We start from the raw sequence: 10,990 nt of genomic DNA, 5'->3' as shown, positions 1-10,990 counted from the left end.
CTTTACTTTAGGATCACTAGCCTTATTCTGTCTAGTCTGTCAGTCCAGTTATTTTGCCAAGCTTGCCGTTTGCTTACAATTTTCTCCTCTGCCCAATTAGTGTTGCAGTTGCCTGTTCTCCCCTCCAGTACACAGCGGTCTTGGACTGCTTACCAGGTGCTGACTTCCTGCCTAGTCCCTAATTCTGTAGTCTGGATCTTCTGCTGGTACCGTTAGCTTGATTGGACTGTTGTTCGTTGTGATCTCTACCTGCCCTTGACTGGCTTTTGGTCTCTGCCTTCTGTCTTCAGATCCCGTCTATGCCTCGTTGACCACTCACCCGAGTTCGCTTCTTGCCTCGTGTTCTGGATTTGGTCGCTGTGGGACTGACTTATTTAACTTCTACTTGGACTGCCTGACTTTCCTTTTGCTTCTCCCCGAGATGGTTCTGAGCCAAGCAGCTTGCATTGTTTTGCTTGTCAATAAAGCAAATTAAGCATTTCTCTGCTCTTGGGTCCTTCCTTCCAGATTTCTGACACCACACACTGGCCAAACATGGACCCAGCGGAGGAATCTCCCCTACGATCAGCTATGGAGCTTCAGGGTGTCATGATGTGCCATCATGAAGAGGATTTGGTGAATACGAATCAGACTGGAGTGCCTTACAGCGAGTCAATTCAAACAGATTCAGCGCTTTGAACCAGAGTTTGCGCCACCAGCGCCAACCACCTCCAATCTATCTCATGAGCCTCGGGTGAAAAATGCAAGTGAGCCTAACATTTGTTGATCTTTTATTATTCAACATGAAGTTGTATTTTCACTCCTGCCACGAAGCTATGCATCAGAGAGATCTAAAGTGGTTACATCATTTCTCTGCTGACTGGATGTGCTTGTGAATGGGGAGCTGCTGTGTGGGAATTCCAATCAGGTGCTGTTTTGAATATCCAACTTTTCATGGCAGAAATGATTAAAGTGTCTGATTGTTCTGTATTTGGCAAGGTAGCCTTGAGGCTGTTGGCGGCTCTTCAACAAGGCAAGCACTCAGTGGCGGAATATGCCATCGAGTTTAGGACCCTGGTGCCTACTATGGAATCCTGAGGCGCTGGCATCATCATTTAAATGAAGGTCTTTACTGTGCCGGTCAAGGTCAGCTGGTTTTATCTTGTCCAGTAAAAGCCTGCGCTCATCTGTAACCAGGGGAGTCCTGGCAAAAGGTATCTCAGTCTCCCCATCCCAGGGCTCACGCATACTACCTCATGTGACTGTATTCTGGAATGATGTCGTTTTAGTGTTCTGTGCTCATTGACTCGAGAGCAGAGGGGAACTTAATTGATGAAAAATGGGCCTTCTCATCCTGTACCTTTATCTCCCCATCTCCATTCACTCACTGGATGGGCACCGAATCATGACCGTAACTGGCCCGGTGAGTGCCATTATGTCAGTTGGAGTTGGAATTTTTTATTTTTAAGTCTCTGGCAGCTCCCATAGTTTTTGGCCATCCCTGGCTTTCTCTGCATGGTCCCCACATTAACTGGGCAGATAATTCTGTGTCTTTATTGTTATGCTCATTGTCTTGTGTCTGCCCTGTCTCATGTTTATTTTTCTTCTCCGTAGCAGGAGGAGGAGATTGACCTATCCCAAGTTCCTGTCATATACCACAATCTGCGACCGGTCTTCAGTAGGTCTCGAGCTGCCTCTCTTCCGCCCTATTGCACTTATGATTGTGCGATGATCAATTTCCTTCCAGGCCTCTCTCCTTGTCTACTCCTGAATGGGCGGCCATGGAGAAATATTTGATATTGTTCTAAAAATATGAATATTGTTTTAATTACACCTGATTCGGCACAGCAGTTTGTGGTGGAGGTTGATGTCTCAGAGGAATCGGTGAAGTTCTTTCTCAAATATACCCTCTTGATGATAAGCTATACCCCTGTGCTTATTACTCACACCGTTTGTCTCCCGGAGAGCAAAATTAGGACATCGTAATTGAGAGCTGATGTTGGTGCATCTGGCTCTGGGGGAGTGCCGTCATTGATTGGAGGGGACGACCATTCCTTTTGTAGTGTGGACTGACCATGAGAACCTGGAGTACATTCGGTCTGCTAAACTGAATGCCAGAAAAGCCCGTTGGGCATTGTTCTTGCACTTCGACTTCATCTTGTCTTTTAGGCCGGACTCCAAAAATGGCAGACCTGACACCTTGTTGCGATGCTCCGCTTCCTTAGGTGATTCATCTCCTTCTGATACCATCTTGCCTTCAGGCCGTGTGATGGGGCGATCACCTGGGGAAATGTCGCGTTTGGGGAGCCCATTCTGGAGTCGAGATGCCCCCCCTCATTCCTCACTTTCCTTCCAGATTTCTGACAGTCTGGCGCTAAGTCATACATCGCAGTTAAATGCTACATTTTGTTTTTAGAATCTTGGCAGAGGGAATTAGCAACGTCTTTTTTCGCTGTATTCCGAAATACATTGGTTTATCCTAAACATCCTCTCCTAAATGAAGTGTTGCACATGACGAGTCATTCTAGTGAATCAGTTAATTTGTATGGTTCATGTAATTGAAAAGATTCACAAAAATGATTAATCGATTTGAGTCCCTGTACTGTCTTATGTTTTCGACATAAATTAGGGTGTTTTAGTTGTATTTATTATAAATTTACCTGTTCGAGTTTGATACTGTTATCCTGTTCATTCACTCAGAAATTGTTCAATATGGCTCTAATATGGCATCTTTTGGTATTTAGGTTTATTTAAATTAAAAAAAAAAAAAAATGTATTGCCCACTCAGGGCCACATCTCAACAAAGACATCTGTTTTGAGGGCTATTTGTTGTTCAGGGATACTACAAATTCAAAAGAATCCTACTCTTTTTCTTGTTCTATTGATCTGTCTCTACACAGGTCCTCCAAAGATCCTTGATATAACTGAGAGAAATAATTCAGCATTACCTGTTTAAGAAATGAACATTGTGTGTGAAAGAGCGGAAGTGAGACTGTGTGAATAAGACTTTAAAGGAGGAATCCAATGTTCCAAAATGAGAGCTAGAACTTTTAAATGGCCCTCTGCAAGACCTCATTCACTGTGATGACTGCACTATTCTATAAAAATGGACTAATATTCAACAACCATGAGAGCACTTTCGCTGTGCTTCACTCAGCATGGATGTGACTTAACAGCATTTAAAATTTTTGACCATAGTGGAGAGGAAAATGGGTGCTGGTTTATGGTGAATGTAGAAAGAACATTTGAACTTCAGAAATAAGCCTGCTTTTGGACCTTCCCTGACACACTCTCTCTCTCTCTCTCTCTCTCTCTGTCTCTCTCTCTCTCTCTCTCTCTCTGTGGTTCAGGTATACCTTAAGTTATGGGGACAAAAATTTGGTCGTCATGAGGAAAACAGCATATAAATCATACAGAATGATGGTATTTTAAAATGTAAAATACAGAAAGTTTTCTGTGATGGGTAGGTTTAGGGTTAGGGCAGGGGTGTCCAATACTGCTCATGGAGGGCCACTGTTCTGCAGACTTTAGCTCCAACCCCAATTAAACACCTGAACCAGCTAATCAAGGTTTTTAGGCATTAAGGAAACTTCCAGGCAAATGTGTTGTGGTAAACTGGAGCTAAACTCTGCAGGACAGTGGCCCTCCGGGACCGGGTTTTTGGACATCCCTGGGTTAGGGGATAGAATATACAGTTTGAACAGTATAAAAATCATTATGTCTATGGAAAGTCCCAAATTATGAGGACATTTAGTTCTCACTATTTGAACTGCTTCCCCTCAATGGGAATACATATAGGACCCTGAAAAACACACATTTTACACAATGCAATGTGGTTATTGTACCAGCACATTTTGTATTTATATGCAAATATAAATATCTAATATTTTGTCACAACTTTCACTTTCTGCCCTCAGAAGTTGTGGATCTGCCATTTGTTAGATCTGTGAATTGAGAGCAGTGAAAGTACATTTTACGAATAAATATGCAAAGGAAGATTAGATTATAGTACACCACAATAATATTAATGTAATAACAGTATATGATAATAGTAATGATATTTCCTTAATAATAATAGTAATGATATTTCCTTAATGGTCAATATATAATATATAATAAAATTCACAAGAAACAATCTGCATAACAGCTGTTGTAGAGGTGATTCCTTTCACATCATTCAACCACTGACCTATTCAAAAGTAAGAAAGCGGTTTAATTTTTATTCTGTGATCTGCCCTTTAACAGTAGGCTAATATTTAGCTTTGATAACTCATCTGTGTAATTCCACCCCATGGTTTCAAAGGGTAAAACTGTCTTGCTTTTTTTTTTTCTCTCCAAAGACCACAACATACCGTTAAAGCATAATTATAAAAAAGAGAAAAATTTGCAACACAGCACACAACAACAATAGGGGCAAAAAATGGATTTTTCCACTGAAATAAAACAGCAAGATAACAGATGCTGTTAAAAAAAGAAAGATGTCTCACACAGAATATACTGTAGCAATCAGTGTGACACTTGAAAAAAACATGTTTTTGAGCTGCGTGTCACTTGAAAACAATCTCAAGGATTGTGGAATCTTCCCCACACACACATTAGCAGAATATCCTTTTAAAACCATAGAGACACTGTGATACTTCAAGGTCAGCATGTACAGTCTGACAAACAACATATCCTTTTAATTCATAACACAGGGATAGAAAATCCATCCGTGTTCCACAGTGAATGAATGAAACCAATAAAAGACTGTACACATCCTAAAAATAAGTGAAAAATAGAAGCACATGCCGATAGTCACCCAGAGACCTTTCAGAATTTATAATATGGAATAGTGTTGTCTTAAGCCTGCTGATTTATTATGACTTTATAAGCCGGGGGTTGACCGCAGATATGTGACCCCTAGAAAGAGAGATGGTGTGAGCTGAGAGTCTTGTCTGTCAATTCAGCCCAAGAGAGCAAAGGGCAGAGGAGAATAATGGGCTCATTGAGGACTCCTGGTGTATTCCCTTTACAGTAGTATATTGGTTTTCTTTCTCAAGCGTCTTAAACGTTTTAGAACACTCACTATTGTGAGTCAGTATGATCATAGCATGGGTGTATATCTTGTAAGTTGTCTTCATAGTGGGGGCATCAGTTGTTAACAACTTCATTGGAAAGCTTTATTAAACAGAAACTTTTACATTTTTAAGACATTTTAGTACAAAAAAATAATTGATACAAACAAATTCAAGTGATATAATTGTATGACTCCGTCTTGATGTATTTTTTTTATTGTGTTCCAATATTCATCTTAGTCAGATCTTTTATATATATATATATATATATATATATAGAGAGAGAGAGAGAGAGAGAGAGAGAGAGAGAGAGAAAGCATTCCTATACATTCTGAAATGTTATAGTTGCATAAATGAAAAAGGTTAGCTGTCACAAATTTCAACTTTTCAATAACTATGCAAACAAAAAAAAAAAAAAAACAAAAAAAAACATAGGCAAACGCACACCATCCGAGGTGCAGGTCAAATATAGCAAATCTTTATAAAAGAGATATGACAGCACACTCATTTGCAAATATAATTCTTTATATTTGAAAGCCGATAACCGATATATTGGCCGATAAATCTAAATCAAATTTTTTTAATATAACTTTTTAAAGAGCCTGATTACAAAAACAAAACTTTCATCATTCAAAGCCATGTCCCAAGCACACAATTATAATGTTCTCATTATAATTTTATGTAGCTTATATGACAGACTTGCGCTGCATGTGACACTTAATTGTATTTTCCTTTTTGAAGTGACTTAAATCATATTTCAAGCAATTCAAAACCATCAGGGTGGACAGTGTGCATCTGAAGTGTCTCAGCTGAAGGAAATAATCTATTATTTATCAGTTTTAATAGTTTGGCCGAATTTTCTTATCTGGCCGATAACGATAACATTAAAAATATAGCTGCAAGCAGCAATTACGGGTCCAAGCACAAAAGTGGCACAACAAGCCAGCCAACATGGCCGTGAGCATCAGACCAACTACAACAGTGAGCGATTAAAGACCTATTGGGATCATTTTAGGCAAAAGAGCTGAAAAATCACATATACAGTCAATAATAAAGATTTACTGGTTTATCACTTTCCACCAATAGGTGGTGCTGTGACCAATTTAATGTGGTATGGTCAGAGTGAGGTGACAATGACATTTGCAAAGTTTGGTGTCAATATGTCAAAGCATTACAGAGATACAGCTTCTAGAGTCGTTTTTGCTTCATGCCTCAAATTCGTTGCTCCGGTATACGAAAACGGTTTGACATATCGACTTAAAATCCATAACTTTTTGTCGGCATGGTCTGAAGATGATACCTTTCAATTTTGGTGAAAATCGGAGCAACGGTCTAGAAGGAGATCGAAAAAGTAGGTTTTTAAAGAAAAACAATATGGCGGACAGGAAGTTCAGCCAACTATGGCAAATTTGATATCTATGTTCTCAGCATGACCCAAGGAATCTACTGAGACCAGTTTCATTACAATCAGTTACTATAGTCAAAAGTTAATAGTAAAATACAGTAAAATGTCTGATATGGGAAAATTGGGACTCTGCATGATGCCCTGAATCTAACAAGACCAAATTTATGATTTTTGAACAAACCCATCAGAAGTTATAAGCAAAAATAGCCATTTTTCATATCTCCGCACCAGTAGGTGGCGCTGTGCCGAAACACTGCATGATGTCTCAGGTTATGCTTGTGATGACATATACTAAGTTTGAATACGATAAAGCGTTGCGGAGATACAGCCTTACGTCTCTTTTCGCAAGCGCTACGTACAATTCTTTTGCGTGTTTTACAAAAACAGTTTGAGGAATTGACTTGAATTCCATAACTTTTGGCGGCATGTTCTGAATGATCTGGTTCAATTTTCGTGAAAATCGGAGTAACGGCCTAGGAGGAGTTCGAAAAAGTAAGTTTTTCAGAAAATTCAAAATGGTGGAAAAATTTTCATGACGGAAAATGACGTAATGCAATCGATTCATCTTGACCCAAGGAATCAGATAAAAAATGAATTTTGTTTCTAACCCTCACGGTTCAAAAGTTATTCATATAAACATAAGTGCAACTTTGGACAGCTGGTGGCGCTAGAGGGATTGAGTTAGAGACTCCAAATTTGCTATGGACATAGTTCAGACTGTCCTCTAACTATGTGCCAAATTTCACAACTTTCCCGCAAGCGGTTCTATGGGCTGCCATAGACTTCCAGAGCGGAAGAAGCAGAAAAATAATAAAAAGAACGCCAACGGATACAATAGGTGCCTACGCACCTTTGGTGCTTGGCCCCTAATTAACATACAGTATATCGGCCAATACCGATATATTTTACTTTATTATACCAACGTTTCGGCTAGAAGTTTGGTATAAAAAAGTAAAATATTTGCAAGTGAGTGTGCAGTCATATCTCTTTTATAAATACTCTATTTAACAAATATGCACTTTATGTAGTTATAAAGCACTGATTAATATATCACAAGATTTCTGCAATTCTTTATGTGTATTTAGACCCATTTGACTCTCAGTAATGACTTCATCATTTACCTCAGAGATGACCTTGTCACTGATCTCAATGTTGGCTCATTGATTGCCCTGTCTTTGACCTCATCTGTTTAACTCATTGGCAAGTAATTGAGTCTTCACCTTATCATTCTCATGTTAAACTAGATAAGATGCCTGTGCTGTTTTACCTTCACATTTATTCATTTGACAGCAAAAGCAGTTTACAGTACATTCAGCATATACATTTTATCAGTACACCCAGTGTTTCCTTTGAATCATTTACTTTTCCAAATGCAGATCAACAGCTGTTTTGTTGGTACTGCCATTTTTATGTTCAAACCCTTTGAACTCCATACAGAAACAGTAAAGCAACATGTTACATTCTGATGTACACAAATAAGAAATAAAAATGTACAGTACAGTCCAAAAGTTTGGAACCACTAAGATTTTTAATGTTTTTAAAAGAAGTTTCATCTGCTCACCAAGACTACATTTATTTAATTAAAAATACAGTAAAAACAGTAATATTGTGAAATATTATTACAATTTAAAATAACTGTTTTCTATTTGAATATATTTCACAAAGTAATTTATTCCTGTGATGCAAAGCTGAATTTTCAGCATCATTACTCCAGTCTTCAGTGTCACATGATCCTTCAGAAATCATTGTAATATGCTGATCTGCTGCTCAAGAAACATTTAATGTGTACAATTGTACAAAATATTTGTGTACAATATTTCTTTCAGGATTATATGATGAATAGAAAGTTCAAAAGAACAGTGTTTATCTGAAATCTAATCTTTTGTAACATTATAAATGTCTTTACTGCCACTTTTGATTGATTTAATGCATCCTTGCTGAATAAAAGTATTCATTTCTTTAATTTCTTTTCAAAAAAATAAAAATAAAAATTCTTACTGACCCCAAACTTTTGAACGGTAGTGTATAATGCTACAGAAGCTTTGTATTTCAGATAAATGCTGTTCTTTTGAACTTTCTATTCATCAAGGAATCCTGAAAAAAAAAGTACACAACTGTTTTCAACATTGAAAATAATCATAAATGTTTATTGAGCAGCAAATCAGCATATTAGAATGATTTCTGAAGGATCATGTGACACTGAAGAATAACGATGCTGAAAATTCAGCTTTGCATCACAGGAATAAATTACTTTGTCAAATATATTTAAATAGTACACAGTTATTTTAAATTGTAATAATATTTCACAATATTACTGTTTTTTACTGTATTTTTAATTAAATAAATGTAGCCTTGGTGAGCAGACGAAACTTCTTTTAAAAACATTAAAAATCTTAGTGGTTCCAAACTTTTGGACTGTACTGTATAACATATAATATTTTAGATTATTTTATAGGACTAATGAAGTGGAGGACAACAGGTATGCCATTAAAAAAAAGGAGCTGTATCTTCTGAAATTACCTGAGTATTTCACCATGTGTAGCAGTATGTACCCACTGTCCAGTTTGTTTTTCTTTACTATTGCAATATCAGATGAGGCAATTTCAAGTATCTAAGAATGCCTGAACTAATTGTTCAGCAAGTTTGTACTCAGTTATCAGTACCCAGAATCCACTGGAGGCAGAGGCAGAGGCAGAGAAGAGGATGGTGGTAACAGTGGAGTCCATAATGAACAGGTCTGCACAACCTCTCTATAATGAGCTCTATAATAATCTGGGAACACCTTTAGCCACCAGCTTATTCTACCATGATGCTGTAAGAAGCACTACTGGTGATCCTTCCTCCCTGCTGCTATCAGACAATACAACACTGTCTCCTCCTCTCCCCACCGTCCTTGGCCACACATTACACTTGACAGTAAGCCCCATGAGGAGTGATAACATGGCACTGCATTGACAGGTGTTCTCATTCTAGGGCACAATGGCATTACCAGCTAATGCACTCACATTCTGCATTAAATTGTAATGCAAATGCATTTGTATTTTGCACACATGCCTTGTCAGCGTACACGGTTTTGTCTTGTATGCATAGTGGTATTTGTTGCACTTTATGTTTGATGCATCTGTTGTTTTGTGCTGGAATTGCTCCTCTATCTATTAATTCATCTTATCTATCCAAGTGGAACAATACTACAACACATTTTACGAATAACAACACTGTCAATTTTTTCCTTGAGTACCTCTTACATCAACAAGAACCACAAAGAATTGACTTTTCTTTTTTTTATCTTCAGAATTAGTCACATCACTACCTGAAGTTTCTACTGTCGTCAGCAGAGGTCGCAGTTTCCTCTTTCCCAGCTATATGCTAAAATAAAATAAAATAAAATAGCCTACTATTACCGGTAGGTATTGATGTGTACTTCGTGCTTCCAGTAACCCGGTCCACTGTTTGATTATATGATAGCTGACTACAGTGAGGAATAGCATTTGTCAAATGACTCATACTTTGATGTCAAGCCTGATATCTCACAAGATACATTGACTATAGTCAAATTGATAACATCAAAGTAAGTGTTATGCTGCAAACAAAATGCACCTGAAGAAAAAGATGTGACCTTTTGTTGTCAACATGCATTAAACTGTTTTTCTCTGATATCAAGCAGAGACCAATACAGTAATAGATCTGCCACCTGAATGCTTTTATTGTTAAAAATATTGCTGGGTTATGCAATACTAATGTATCTGTATACAGCTGTATACAAATTGTATTTGTGATTTAATTTTGAACCATGTTTAGCTCGATTTAACAAAAAGCATAAAATATCAATATGACTGAATCTCAGTAAGAATATAATAAATATTCCATTTGATTTGAAGCAAACCTCTCTGTTAAAATAACTATACACTCAATATCTAAATGGTTTCTTATGCTTGCCAAGGATAATAAGAGAATAGCACCCTTTCTCAGTGCATCATAACCCTTTACACCTGCTGTCAAAAGACAATTTTCCACTTCTAAGCTAAAATTAGTGTTTTTGTTTGTTCCCATTTGGATGTAGCCTAGTGTGGGCTTTCCAGTGCCATAGTACAACAATCAACTGCTCTATACTTTATCTCATACTTGGTTGACCTTTGAGAAACAAAATGTACTAAAGCACTTTATAAAGTTAAAAAAATGAATCATTCATTCTTTATTAAGTCTTAAAGGAGACATGACTGCAAAATCACCTGATTCTACCCATTATGTTGTCCTGTACTATTTTTCCTGATACACCAGTTCTCCTCTGTTTAACACGGCAAGTGTTACTAAATTCAGTTTTTTAGTGTTTTTGTTCATGTTTTGAATTTCCCTTTGTGGTTGATTGTCACAGTGGCAGCCATTTTGTTGTTTGACACTCTAATTTCCTCCATTATGCTCATTACTGCAGAAGGATTCTGCACTATTATCGCAGTGTTCTACTCTCAGGGATTTCATTTAAATTGTTTATTTTGAGTTTAATCATTCATTTTAGTTTTAGAAAAACATAATAGTCTAACTTCAAAACATGCAC

At 37.5% G+C, this 10,990-nt stretch overlaps 1 long non-coding RNA gene across 1 annotated transcript; it reads left to right on the top strand.

Moving 5' to 3' along the window:
- Positions 1–234: 234 nt before the first annotated feature.
- On the top strand, positions 235–4,110 carry LOC125278159. The gene is made up of 3 exons (XR_007187064.1): positions 235–746; positions 979–1,402; positions 1,594–4,110. It is a non-coding gene; the product is annotated as an uncharacterized LOC125278159 (long non-coding RNA).
- The last annotated feature ends 6,880 nt before the right edge of the window (positions 4,111–10,990 follow it).

The sequence above is a fragment of the Megalobrama amblycephala genome, linkage group LG11, assembly GCF_018812025.1.
Source record: "Megalobrama amblycephala isolate DHTTF-2021 linkage group LG11, ASM1881202v1, whole genome shotgun sequence".
Taxonomy (NCBI): domain Eukaryota; kingdom Metazoa; phylum Chordata; class Actinopteri; order Cypriniformes; family Xenocyprididae; genus Megalobrama; species Megalobrama amblycephala.
Note: the sequence above shows the minus strand (reverse complement) of the source record. Positions and strands in the feature narration are given on the sequence as shown.